The following is a 12,013-nucleotide window of genomic DNA, read 5'->3' as shown; positions in this document are numbered from 1 at the left end:
TGGGGCCATTCTTTTTGACCAAGTCACTCAATGGCCTCCAGTTTCTGTGTGCCGAATCAGAAAAAAAGTATATATGCTTGAGTTATTTGACCATGTCAAGGATCAGAGAAAAATCAGAGAAAAACAATAGCTTTGTAGTGAAACCCTAATGATATTTAATTTGTAGAGCGCATTTCCCATGCTCAATGCGCATATACATCGCATGGTTGCTCTGAAATGTCACCTAATACCGCCTGCGGTTGGAAGGTTTCCCTCTGTAGCAGATATTGGCAGGGATTTGAAGTGGGATAAATGCAGCTTATAAATCCCTGAGAGTTAACCTAACTTTACTGCCGTAGGCATTGTAGCTTCTTTTGTTGTGGTGGTTTTATTAGCATGATTTAGTGGCATGATAACACACATATTGTTCTTTTATGGGCGTAATAACAAACACAATGCTGTTTTATTACAGTCATAAGGGACGCCAAAAGGGAGTGAGGAAGGAGAGGAGAGAGGGAGAGTGGGAAAGAGGGAGCAGAATGCGAGTGAGTCGACTGCACAGAGGGCGGACACAATGAGCTGATTGATTTCCCCTTGAGCTATGAACTCAAGTGCCCTCTCTCTCTCTCTCACTCACTCGCTCTCTGCTCCTATCGCACCCTCTCGCTCTTTTGTGCTCACTCATTCACTCACTCACTCATTTCATCTCAATCTCCCTCTTTCCCTTTCTCTGTGTCCCCCTCCTTCTCCCTCTCTATCCGTCCTTCCTCTTCCTCTCCCTCCTTCCTCTTCCTCTCTCTCTCTCTCTCTCTGTACTAGTTGGAAGCTGCAGCGCTGGTCTGCCTGCCAGAACAAAGCCCTGGATCGAGGCCCATTGCCCTGCCTAATAACAATGGACAGAAACAAGTAAGCAGGAGGAGAAGAGGAAGAGGGAATGACAGAATAAGACAGGGAGAGAAAGAGATATGGAGGGAGGGAGGGAGGGTTATGGAGAGAGGGAGGAAGATAGACGGAGCGATAGAGAGAGAGAGAGAGAAAAGAAAGGGAAAGGGGGAATCCTGGTCAGTTGTACAACTGAATGCCTTCAAATGAAATGTGCAATTCTGCAATTAACCCAACCCCTCTGAATCATAGAGGGGCAGGGAATGAGAGCTGCTGGGTAGGAGGGTTGAGGGAGTTTTTGGGAGCACAGGCAGTAAGATAGGGAAGGAGTGTGAGAGAGGGATGTAGAGAGGGGAGCAAAGGAGAATGAGGGGAGTGAAAGTGAGAGGGAGCAGGAGAAAGATAAACACTATTTGGTGTAAGGGGCATAGAAACAGAGATATATAAAAACAAAGAGCGAAAGGGAGAGAGATGGAACTTCTGTGTGTAATGTTTCCCTGTTCATTTTTATCGCTTATTTCACTTTTGTATATTATCTACGTCACTTGATTTGGCAATGTTAACATATGTTTCCCATGCCAATGAAGCCCCTTTAGTTAGAGAGGGAGAGAGGAGGAAGAGATTTAACGCACCCAACTGTACAGTATGGCACTGCAGTGTAGTGGTGTAATATAATGCCTCCAACCTGCAGCCTCCTGAGATCCCAGACAACGGACCTCTATCCAGACAGACTGGACTCACGTGGCGGATTGGAGCTGCGGCTGTGGCTGAGGCTGGGGCTGGGACTAGGGTCAGCCACGCCCATAGCATTTACGCTCTGAATGTGTTTCTAAGATGAATAAAGGACTTCTATTTCAGTATTTTGGAATGCAAACCGCAATGAATGATTATGAAATGCTGAAAAAGCAGTAAACTCTTGCTTTAGAAATTCGATTCTCACAGTTGGCACGTCACCCGATCACGAGAAGACAGCACATCACACAATAGCCATCTAACAGGAAGGACGTGAGATGTCCCCGACATCTTGTGTGGTCCTCTGTATAGCTCAGGTGGCACAGCATGATGCTTGCAATGTTTAGAATTGTGGGTTTGATTCCAGGGAGCATCTATTCGTAAAAAGCTGTTTTGTAGAAAAGTGTCTGCCAAATGGCATAAATTATTATGTATTTCTAACTAAATACTATCCTACACAGCAAGAATACTTCCGTCAAAGTATAGCAGAACCACTCTCTTCTGGCACCATCCCCAGCAAGTGAAACCAACTCCATTCGAGACACAAAATCCTTTTGTCATCTTGTGTCTATCTGCTCCCCCTCCGTCCTCCATTCTGTCCCACATTGCATAGTTGCTCTGATGAGAACCTAATCTAGTGAAACTGGAGCCCTTAGAATGGAGTATATCGCCGTGTCACAGAGAGAAGCACCACGTCATCCATTAGAGGAAGCCGAGAGGAGGGTGATGACAGAGATAATGAGGGTGCTGAAATACGGAGAGGTGGATGGATGGAGGGATGGAGCGAGGGGCTGGATAGAAGAAGGAGGAAAGTAGAGGGGAGAGGGGGTAGTGATGAATAATTGAGGACACCTGGCACCGCTCTTCCTCGTTTTCCTCGTGTCTCTCTTTCATTTATTCTGTCTTTCGTTTATCTCTCTCTCTTGCTCTGCTTGCTGTCTGCTGACCCACATTGTGGAAAGAACCAATAACAATGACTAACCTGATCACTCAGACTCCATGGAAACATACTGGAGGCTTTGCTGCCATTGAATAGGACTGACTGGCATCTAACAGTCCTGTGTGTGTGTGTGTGTGTGTGTATTAGGTCATGTGACTAGAGTGGTGTGTGTGTGTGTCCACACGGAGCTGGAAAACAAACAAGTAAGCGGAGTCAGACACACAGACAGATGAGCGCCACCAACGTCTTCTCAAAGGGAAACACAACAGTTGCACAGGGTGTGTAAACGAGGGTAAATGAGCAACAAGCCAGTGTGCTGTGCTGCATGTCCAGCCAGGTGAAATAAGTCAGTATTTGACGTCCATCCATGTCTAAGGACGGGAGATGATGTGGGATGATGTGGAAAGCGGCCACCAGGGTCAATTGTCAGAGCTCTTACCTTCAAGTAGGTTTCGGTTTTGCTGGGCTGTTGTGGATGGGGATTGTGGATGGGCGTAAAACATCTGCCTCTGATTCCAAGGTTGCCAGTTTGAATCCAGCAATAGAAATTTGTTTTTGAGATTTTTCTTTTAAGCCTGTCCCAATCCTTAACCCTTACCCTAACCATTTGGAGTTAACACCTAACCTTAAGATTTCCGAGTTAATGCCTAAACTTAACCCTAATCTTACAAATTCTTAGTTAATGACTCAACTTAACCTTAACCACTTTGAGAAACATGGAGAAACACGTCCCGTTCTGACATGAGACTGTGGGAGCTACTTGGCATGTTAGTACACTCTGGTTGTGTCCAAAATGGCAACCTATCCCCTACATAGTGCCTGACTTCTGACCAGGGCCCTATAAGGTGCTATTTGGAACGTAGCCTCAGAGATCCCTTTCACAAGCCCTATAAAAGCCAACAGCTCAGTAAACCACAATTAAAACCCTGGGCACTAATTAGGTGGAAACTACAGCTTGTAAAACGAAGAGGAGTGAAAGTTTGATGCAGTGTGTGTCGGGGAGAGGGGGTGGCTCATGTTTGTGTGTGTGTGTTGGGAGTTTATAGGCAAATTGATCATACCTTTAGCCTATAATACACCCAGTTTTGTGTGGGACCACCTACAGAATGTACAGTATATTCAATGATGCTCCAAATACACCTGTCAGCCTCACTGTGGGCACAAATTACCCTCTTATTGACTACACAACCCAAACAACCACACATAATAAAATGGTGCAGGAAGAAATGGCAGCAGTTTTACGGGCACCTAACCAATTGTGCTATTATGTGTTTTTTTCCCGCGTTATTTGTAACTTATTTTGTACATAATGTTTCTGCCACCGTATTTTACGGGGGGAAAATGCTTCTGGATATCAGGACAGCGATCACTCACCTCGGATTAGACAAAGATTTTTTATTCAACAAGCAGGACGCACGGAATATACTGCTAACACCCGACAAGGCCAACATCTCCGTTATTGGCAAGAGAAAGAGATGTAGGTACAGAGGACACAGAGCGGGGTGCCTCATAAGGATCCGCAGACAGCGAGTGGGAAAGCTGCCGTTACCGTCAATATCACTCGCCAACGTACGATCATTAGACAATAAATAAGACGAGGTACGATCACGGATATCCTACCAACGGAACATCAAAAACTGTAACACCTTATGTTTCACGGGATCGTGGCTGAATGATGACATGGACTTTCAGCTAGCAGGATATACGCTGCACCGGCTAGATAGAACAGCACACTCTAGTAAGACGGGGGGGGGGGGCGGTCTGCATATTTGTAAATAGCAGCTGGTGCACGAAATCTAAGTCTCTAGATTTTGCTCGCCTGAAGTAGAGTATCTTATGATAAACTGTAGACCACACTACTTGCCTAGAGAGTTTTCATCTATACTTTTCGCGGTTGTTTATTTACTACCACAGACAGGCTGGTACTAAGACCGGACTCAGTCAGCTGTACCAGGAAATAAGTAAACAGGAAACCGCTCACCCAGAGGCGGCGCTCCTAGTGGCCGGAGACTTTAATGCAGGGAAACTTAAATCAGTTTTACCTAATCTCTATCAGCATGTTAAATGTGCAACCAAAAAAATCTAGATCACCTGTACTCCACACACAGAGACGAGTACAAAGCTCTCCCTCATCCTCCATTTGGTAAATCTGACCACAATTTTATCCTCCTGATTCCTGATTACAATCAAAAACTAAAGCAGGAAGCACCAGTGAAAAAAGTGGTCAGATGAAGCAGATGCTAAACTACAGGACTGTTTTGCTATTAAAGACTGGGATGTTCTGGGATTCTTCCGATGACATTGAGGAGTACACCACATCAGTCACTGGCTTTATCAAGAAGTGCATCGAGGACGTCGTCCCCACAGTGACTGTACGTACATACCCCAAACAGAAGCCATGGATTACATGAAGTGCATTGAAAGGCTGGTAATGGCTCACAACACCATTATCCCAGAAACCCTAGACCCACTCCAATTTGCATACTCCCCACACAGATCCACAGATGATGTAATCTCTATTTCACTCCACACTGCCCTTTCCCACTTGGACAAAAGGAACACCTACGTGAGAATGCTATTCATTGACTACAGCTCTGCATTCACACCATAGTATCCTCAATGCTCATCACTAAGCTAAGGATCCTGGGACTAAACACCTCCCTCTGCAACTGGATCCTGGACTTCCTGATGTGCCGCCCTCAGGTGGTGAGGGTAGGTAGCAACACATCTGCCACGCTGATCCTCAACACTGGATCCCCTCAGGGTGCGTGTTCAGTCCCATACCTGTACTCCCTGTTCACCCACGACTGCATGGCCAGGCACGACTCCAACACAATCATTAAGTTTGCTGTGTGGTGCCAGGACAACAACTTATCCCTCAACATAACCAGGGCTAAGGAGATGATTGTGGACTACAGGAAAAGGCTGAAGAGGTGAAGAGGGCACGACAAAGCCTATTCCCCCTCATGAAACTAAAAAGATATGGCATGGGTCATCAGATCCTCAAAAGTTTCTACAGCTGCAACATCGAGAGCATCCTGACCGGTTGCATCACTGCCTGGTACGGCAACCGCACAGCCTCCGACCGCAAGGCACTACAGAGGGTTTTGTGTACGGCCGAGTACATCACTGGGGCTAAGCTTCCTGCCACCCAGGACCTCTATACCAGGCGGTGTCAGAGGAAGGCCCTGAAAATTGTCAAAGACCCCTGCAACCCCAATCATAGTCTGTTCTCTCTACTTCCGCATGGCAAGCGATACCGGAGCACCAAGTCTAGGACCAAAAGGCTTCTCACCAGCTTTTACCCCGAAGCCATTAGACTCCTGAACAGGTAATCAAATGGCTACCCGGGCTATTTGCATTGTGTCCCCCCCCTCCTCAACCCCTATTTTACGCTGCTGCTCCTCTCTGATTATCATATATATATTGTCACTTTAACTATACATTCATGTACATGCTACCTCAATTAGCCCGGCTAACCGGTGCCCCCGCACATTGGCTGCCCGGATTATCTGCATTGTGTCCCGCCACCCACCAGCCGACAATCCCTCTTTTACGCTACTGCTACTCTCTCTTTATCGTATATGCATAGTCACTTTAACCATATCTACATGTACATACTACCTCAACCAGCCCGACTAACCGGTGCCTGTTTATAGCCTCGCTACTGTTATGGCCTTGCTACTGTCTATAGCATCGTTACTGTTATTATTCCCTGTCTTTTTACTGTTGTTTTTTATTTCTTTACTTATCTATTGTTCACCTAATACCTATTTTTTGACTTAGATTGCACTCTTGGTTAGGGCCTGTAAGTAAGCATTTCACTGTAAGGTCTACCTACACCTGTTGTATTCGACGCACGTGACAAATAAACTTTGATTGGATTTTATTTGATGCCCTCAGTCATTTTCACGATTACATTAACAATTTGCCTTAGATAACCCCATCCTGTTCTAACAGTGTGTGTGTGTGTGTGTGTGTGTGTGTGTGTGTGTGTGTGTGTGTGTGTGTGTGTGTGTGTGTGTGTGTGTGTGTGTGTGTGTGTGTGTCTGTGGTCACGGTGCGGCTGCATGGTTCGGTGTTTGACCACATTAGTGTCGCTCCGAGGCCCTGTAGTATGCTCGGATGGAATTAGGGATTAGGGTTTAAGGTCAAGGGTCGCAGAACTAAATCCCCTGCCCATCTGGCCCACATCCACACACCAGTCAGTTGTCCTGGGAGAGGTGAGGAATGGTATGGAGGGAGGGAGGGAGGGAGGGAGGGAGGGAGGGAGGGAGGGAGGGAGGGAGGGAGGGAGGGAGGGAGGGAGGGGGGAGGGAGGGAGGGAGGGAGGGAGGGAGGGGGAAATACGGGAGAGGGAGAGAGGAGAGGGAGGGAGGAATTGTATGGAGGAAGGAAAGAGGACAGCGCAGGAGAGGGAGAGAGACAGGGAAGAAGGAGAGACGGGAGAGAGTGAAGCTTGTTGTGTTTGCAATGGTATGGAGGGAGGGAGTAAGGGAAAGAGGAAAGGGAAGAGAGGTTCAGGGTCATCGGAACAACATGGACAGTGGGGGAGAGGGAGGAGGGAAGAGAAAGGAGGGTGAAAAGGGAGAAAGAGATGAAATGTATTGGAACATAGTCTCAGCCCATGGTTAAGAAACAAGTAGCATATTCAGGTATGTTATTACTCCGGTTTGGGAAGGACAGAGTGGAGGGTATTCTCCTCTCCTTTCTTCTGGTCTCTTTTCTTCTCTTGCAGCAAAGACCTACCCAAAATGGAGTGAAGCCTGCAAGGCACCCACTTGCAGTGGATTTAGAGAGCATCTTTGGCAGCGTTGGGTTGGTGGGGCAACCATGCGTGATTGAGAGAAGACGAACGCACACGCACGCACACATACTACTTCCGGCGCCGACAGAAATGGCCGCCTCGCTTCGCGTTCCTAGGAAACTATGCAGTTTTTTGTTTTTTTCCGTGTTATTTCTTACATTAGTACCCCAGGTCATCTTAGGTTTCATTACATACAGTCGAGAAGAACTACTGAATATAAGATCAGCGTCAACTCACCATCAGTACGACCAAGAATATGTTTTTCGCAACGCGGATCCTGTGTTCTGCCTTACAAACAGGACAACGGAGCGGATCCCATGCAGCGACCCAAAAAAACGACTCAGAAAAAGAGGGAAACGAGGCGGTCTTCTGGTCAGACTCCGGAGACGGGCACACCGTGCACCACTCCCTAGCATTCTTCTTGCCAATGTCCAGTCTCTTGACAACAAGGTTGATGAAATCCGAGCAAGGGTAGCATTCCAGAGGGACATCAGAGACTGTGAAACGTGGCTCACTGGAGAGACGCTATCCGAGGCGGTGCAGCCAACGGGTTTCTCCACGCATCGCGCAGACAGAAACAAACATCTTTCTGGTAAGAAGAGGGGCGGGGGCGTATGCCTTATGGCTAACGTGACATGGTGTGATGAAAGAAACATACAGGAACTCAAATCCTTCTGTTCACCTGATTTAGAATTCCTCACAATCAAATGTAGACCGCATTATCTACCAAGAGAATTCTCTTCGATTATAATCACAGCCGTATATATCCCCCCCCCAAGCAGACACATCGATGGCTCTGAATTAACTTTATTTGACTCTTTGCAAACTGGAAACCATTTATCCGGAGGCTGCATTCATTGTAGCTGGGGATTTTAACAAGGCTAATCTGAAAACAAGACTCCTTAAATTTTATCAGCATATCGATTGCGCAACCAGGGGTGGAAAGACCTTGGATCATTGTTACTCTAACTTCCGCGACGCATATAAGGCCCTGCCCCGCCCCCCTTTCGGAAAAGCTGACCACGACTCCATTTTGTTGATCCCTGCCTACAGACAGAAACTAAAACAAGAGGCTCCCACGCTGAGGTCTGTCCAACGCTGGTCCGACCAAGCTGACTCCACACTCCAAGACTGCTTCCATCACGTGGACTGGGACATGTTTCGTATTGCGTCAGACAACAACATTGACGAATACGCTGATACGGTGTGCGAGTTCATTAGAACGTGCGTTGAAGATGTCGTTCCCATAGCAACGATTAAAACATTCCCTAACCAGAAACCGTGGATTGATGGCAGCATTCGCGTGAAACTGAAAGCGCGAACCACTGCTTTTAATCAGGGCAAGGTGTCTGGTAACATGACCGAATACAATCAGTGCAGCTATTCCCTCCGCAAGGCTATCAAACAAGCTAAGCGTCAGTACAGAGACAAAGTAGAATCTCAATTCAATGGCTCAGACACAAGAGGCATGTGGCAGGGTCTACAGTCAATCACGGACTACAGGAAGAAATCCAGCCCAGTCACGGACCAGAATGTCCTGCTCCCAGGCAGACTAAATAACTTTTTTGCCCGCTTTGAGGACAATACAGTGCCACTGACACGGCATGCAATGAAAACATGCGGTCTCTCCTTCACTGCAGCCGAGGTGAGTAAGACATTTAAACGTGTTAACCCTCGCAAGGCTGCAGGCCCAGACAGCATCCCCAGCCGCGCCCTCAGAGCATGCGCAGACCAGCTGGCCGGTGTGTTTACGGACATATTCAATCAATCCCTATACCAGTCTGCTGTTCCCACATGCTTCAAGAGGGCCACCATTGTTCCTGTTCCCAAGAATGCTAAGGTAACTGAGCTAAACGACTACAGCCCCGTAGCACTCACTTCCGTCATCATGAAGTGCTTTGAGAGACTAGTCAAGGACCATATCACCTCCACCCTACCTGACACCCTAGACCCACTCCAATTTGCTTACCGCCCAAATAGGTCCACAGACGATGCAATCTCAACCACACTGCACACTGCCCTAACCCATCTGGACAAGAGGAATACCTATGTGAGAATGCTGTTCATTGACTACAGCTCGGCATTCAACACCATAGTACCCTCCAAGCTCGTCATCAAGCTCGAGACCCTGGGTCTCGACCCCGCCCTGTGCAACTGGGTACTGGACTTCCTGACGGGCCGCCCCCAGGTGGTGAGGGTAGGCAACAACATCTCCTCCCCGCTGATCCTCAACACTGGGGCCCCACAAGGGTGCGTTCTGAGCCCTCTCCTGTACTCCCTGTTCACCCACGACTGCGTGGCCACGCACGCCTCCAACTCAATCATCAAGTTTGCGGACGACACAACAGTGGTAGGCTTGATTACCAACAACGACGAGACGGCCTACAGGGAGGAGGTGAGGGCCCTCGGAGTGTGGTGTCAGGAAAATAACCTCACACTCAACGTCAACAAAACTAAGGAGATGATTGTGGACTTCAGGAAACAGCAGAGGGAACACCCCCCTATCCACATCGATGGAACAGTAGTGGAGAGGGTAGCAAGTTAAGTTCCTCGGCATACACATCACAGACAAACTGAATTGGTCCACTCACACAGACAGCATTGTGAAGAAGGCGCAGCAGCGCCTCTTCAACCTCAGGAGGCTGAAGAAATTCGGCTTGTCACCAAAAGCACTCACAAACTTCTACAGATGCACAATCGAGAGCATCCTGGCGGGCTGTATCACCGCCTGGTACGGCAACTGCTCCGCCCTCAACCGTAAGGCTCTCCAGAGGGTAGTGAGGTCTGCACAACGCATCACCGGGGCAAACTACCTGCCCTCCAGGACACCTACACCACCCGATGTCACAGGAAGGCCATAAAGATCATCAACCACCCGAGCCACTGCCTGTTCACCCCGCTATCATCCAGAAGGCGAAGTCAGTACAGGTGCATCAAAGCTGGGACCAAGAGACTGAAAAACAGCTTCTATCTCAAGGCCATCAGACTGTTAAACAGCCACCACTAACACTGAGTGGCTGCTGCCAACACACTGACACTGACTCAACTCCAGCCACTTTAATAATGGGAATTGATGGGAAATGATGTAAATATATCACTAGCCACTTTAAACAATGCTACCTTATATAATGTTACTTACCCTACATTATTCATCTCATATGCATACGTATATACTGTTCTCTATATCATCGACTGTATCCTTATGTAATACATGTATCACTAGCCACTTTAACTATGCCACTTTGTTTACATACTCATCTCATATGTATATACTGTACTCGATACCATCTACTGTATCTTGCCTATGCTGCTCTGTACCATCACTCATTCATATATCCTTATGTACATATTCTTTATCCACTTACACTGTGTACAAGACAGTAGTTTTGGAATTGTTAGTTAGATTACTTGTTATTACTGCATTGTCGGAACTAGAAGCACAATCATTTCGCTACACTCGCATTAACATCTGCTAACCAAGTGTATGTGACAAATAAAATTTGATTTGATTTGATTTTGATTTGATTTGACACACACACACACACACACACACACACACACACTTTAAATGCTGCTTTGAGACCCCTCTTTCAAAGTCACTGAGATCTCTTCTTCTAGCCATGTTAGCAACAATAAAAAGCATCTGGCCATTTTTATACATGGCCCTAAGCATGATGGGATGTTACATTCTTAATTAACTCAGGAACCACACCTGTGTGGAAACACCTGCATTGAATATACTTTGTATCCCTCATTTACTTAAGTGGTTCCTTTATTTTGGCAGTTACCTATATATATAGTACACACTCACAATCACACACATTTACACAAGCATACGTACACACACTGTCTGTCTGTCTGTCTGTCTGTCTGTCTGTCTGTCTGTCTGTCTGTCTGTCTGTCTGTCTGTCTGTCTGTCTGTCTGTCTGTCTGTCTGTCTCTGTCTCGCTCTCTCTGTCTCTCTCTCTCTCTCTCTCTCTCTCTCGTCCCCCCGTCTCTGTCACGCGCCCCACCCCTCCACCCTTTCAAAATAAAAATGAATCCGCTGTTTAACCTGAAGCCTCGACATTATTAACAAGGAGGTGTTATCGACATGAGGTAATGACATCAATGATGGACTCTTCAATTAACCTCATACATTACCATTAACAGGAGACAATGCCATTAAAATGACACTCTTCCATTAAGGAGCGCCAGGACAAATGATATACGGCGGCGGAGATACCATTAAGGGAATTACCATTACCTTGAGGCTCTAGCTTTCATCTCCACGTCTCTATCGGTGCTGAGACTCTATCATTCTCATTGAGCATTACCATTAGTTCAGAACACCAAAGCCATTTACATGGAACTGGATCGTTGTTTGGAGTGTCGCCATGCCTACCCCCACACAGGTGTCAAGGATAAGGACAAAGAGGTCAGCAGCATACCATCCTGAATCCCACTGCTGGCTTGCCTCTGAAGCTAAGCAGCGTTGGTCCTGATTGATCCCTGGATGGGAGTTCCAGATGCTGCTGGAAGTGGTGTTGGAGGGCCAATGAAATTCTGGCACTTATCGTAAGAGTAGGGGTGTTAACCCCGGGGCTCCTGGATAAATTCTCAATCTAGCACTCATACCATCATGGCCACCTAATCATCCCTAGCTTCCAATTGCCTCATTCATCCCCACTCCT

At 47.1% G+C, this 12,013-nt stretch overlaps 2 long non-coding RNA genes across 2 annotated transcripts in view; one reads left to right on the top strand and one right to left on the bottom strand.

Annotated features, from left to right (window-relative positions):
• LOC149978890 (uncharacterized) overlaps positions 1-12,013 on the bottom strand; it is a 699,006-nt gene that overhangs the window by 599,116 nt on the left and 87,877 nt on the right. The window lies entirely within an intron of this gene.
• On the top strand, positions 496-7,393 carry LOC149978891 (uncharacterized). The gene is made up of 3 exons (XR_016485479.1): positions 496-885; positions 1,553-1,651; positions 7,272-7,393. It is a non-coding gene; the product is annotated as an uncharacterized LOC149978891 (long non-coding RNA).

The sequence above is a fragment of the Oncorhynchus mykiss genome, chromosome 13 (genome assembly GCF_057628025.1).
Source record: "Oncorhynchus mykiss isolate SJ-2025 chromosome 13, ASM5762802v1, whole genome shotgun sequence".
NCBI classification, from domain to species: Eukaryota; Metazoa; Chordata; class Actinopteri; order Salmoniformes; family Salmonidae; genus Oncorhynchus; species Oncorhynchus mykiss.
The sequence above is the reverse complement of the archived record's forward strand: the minus strand, read 5'-3'. Positions and strand labels throughout refer to the sequence as shown.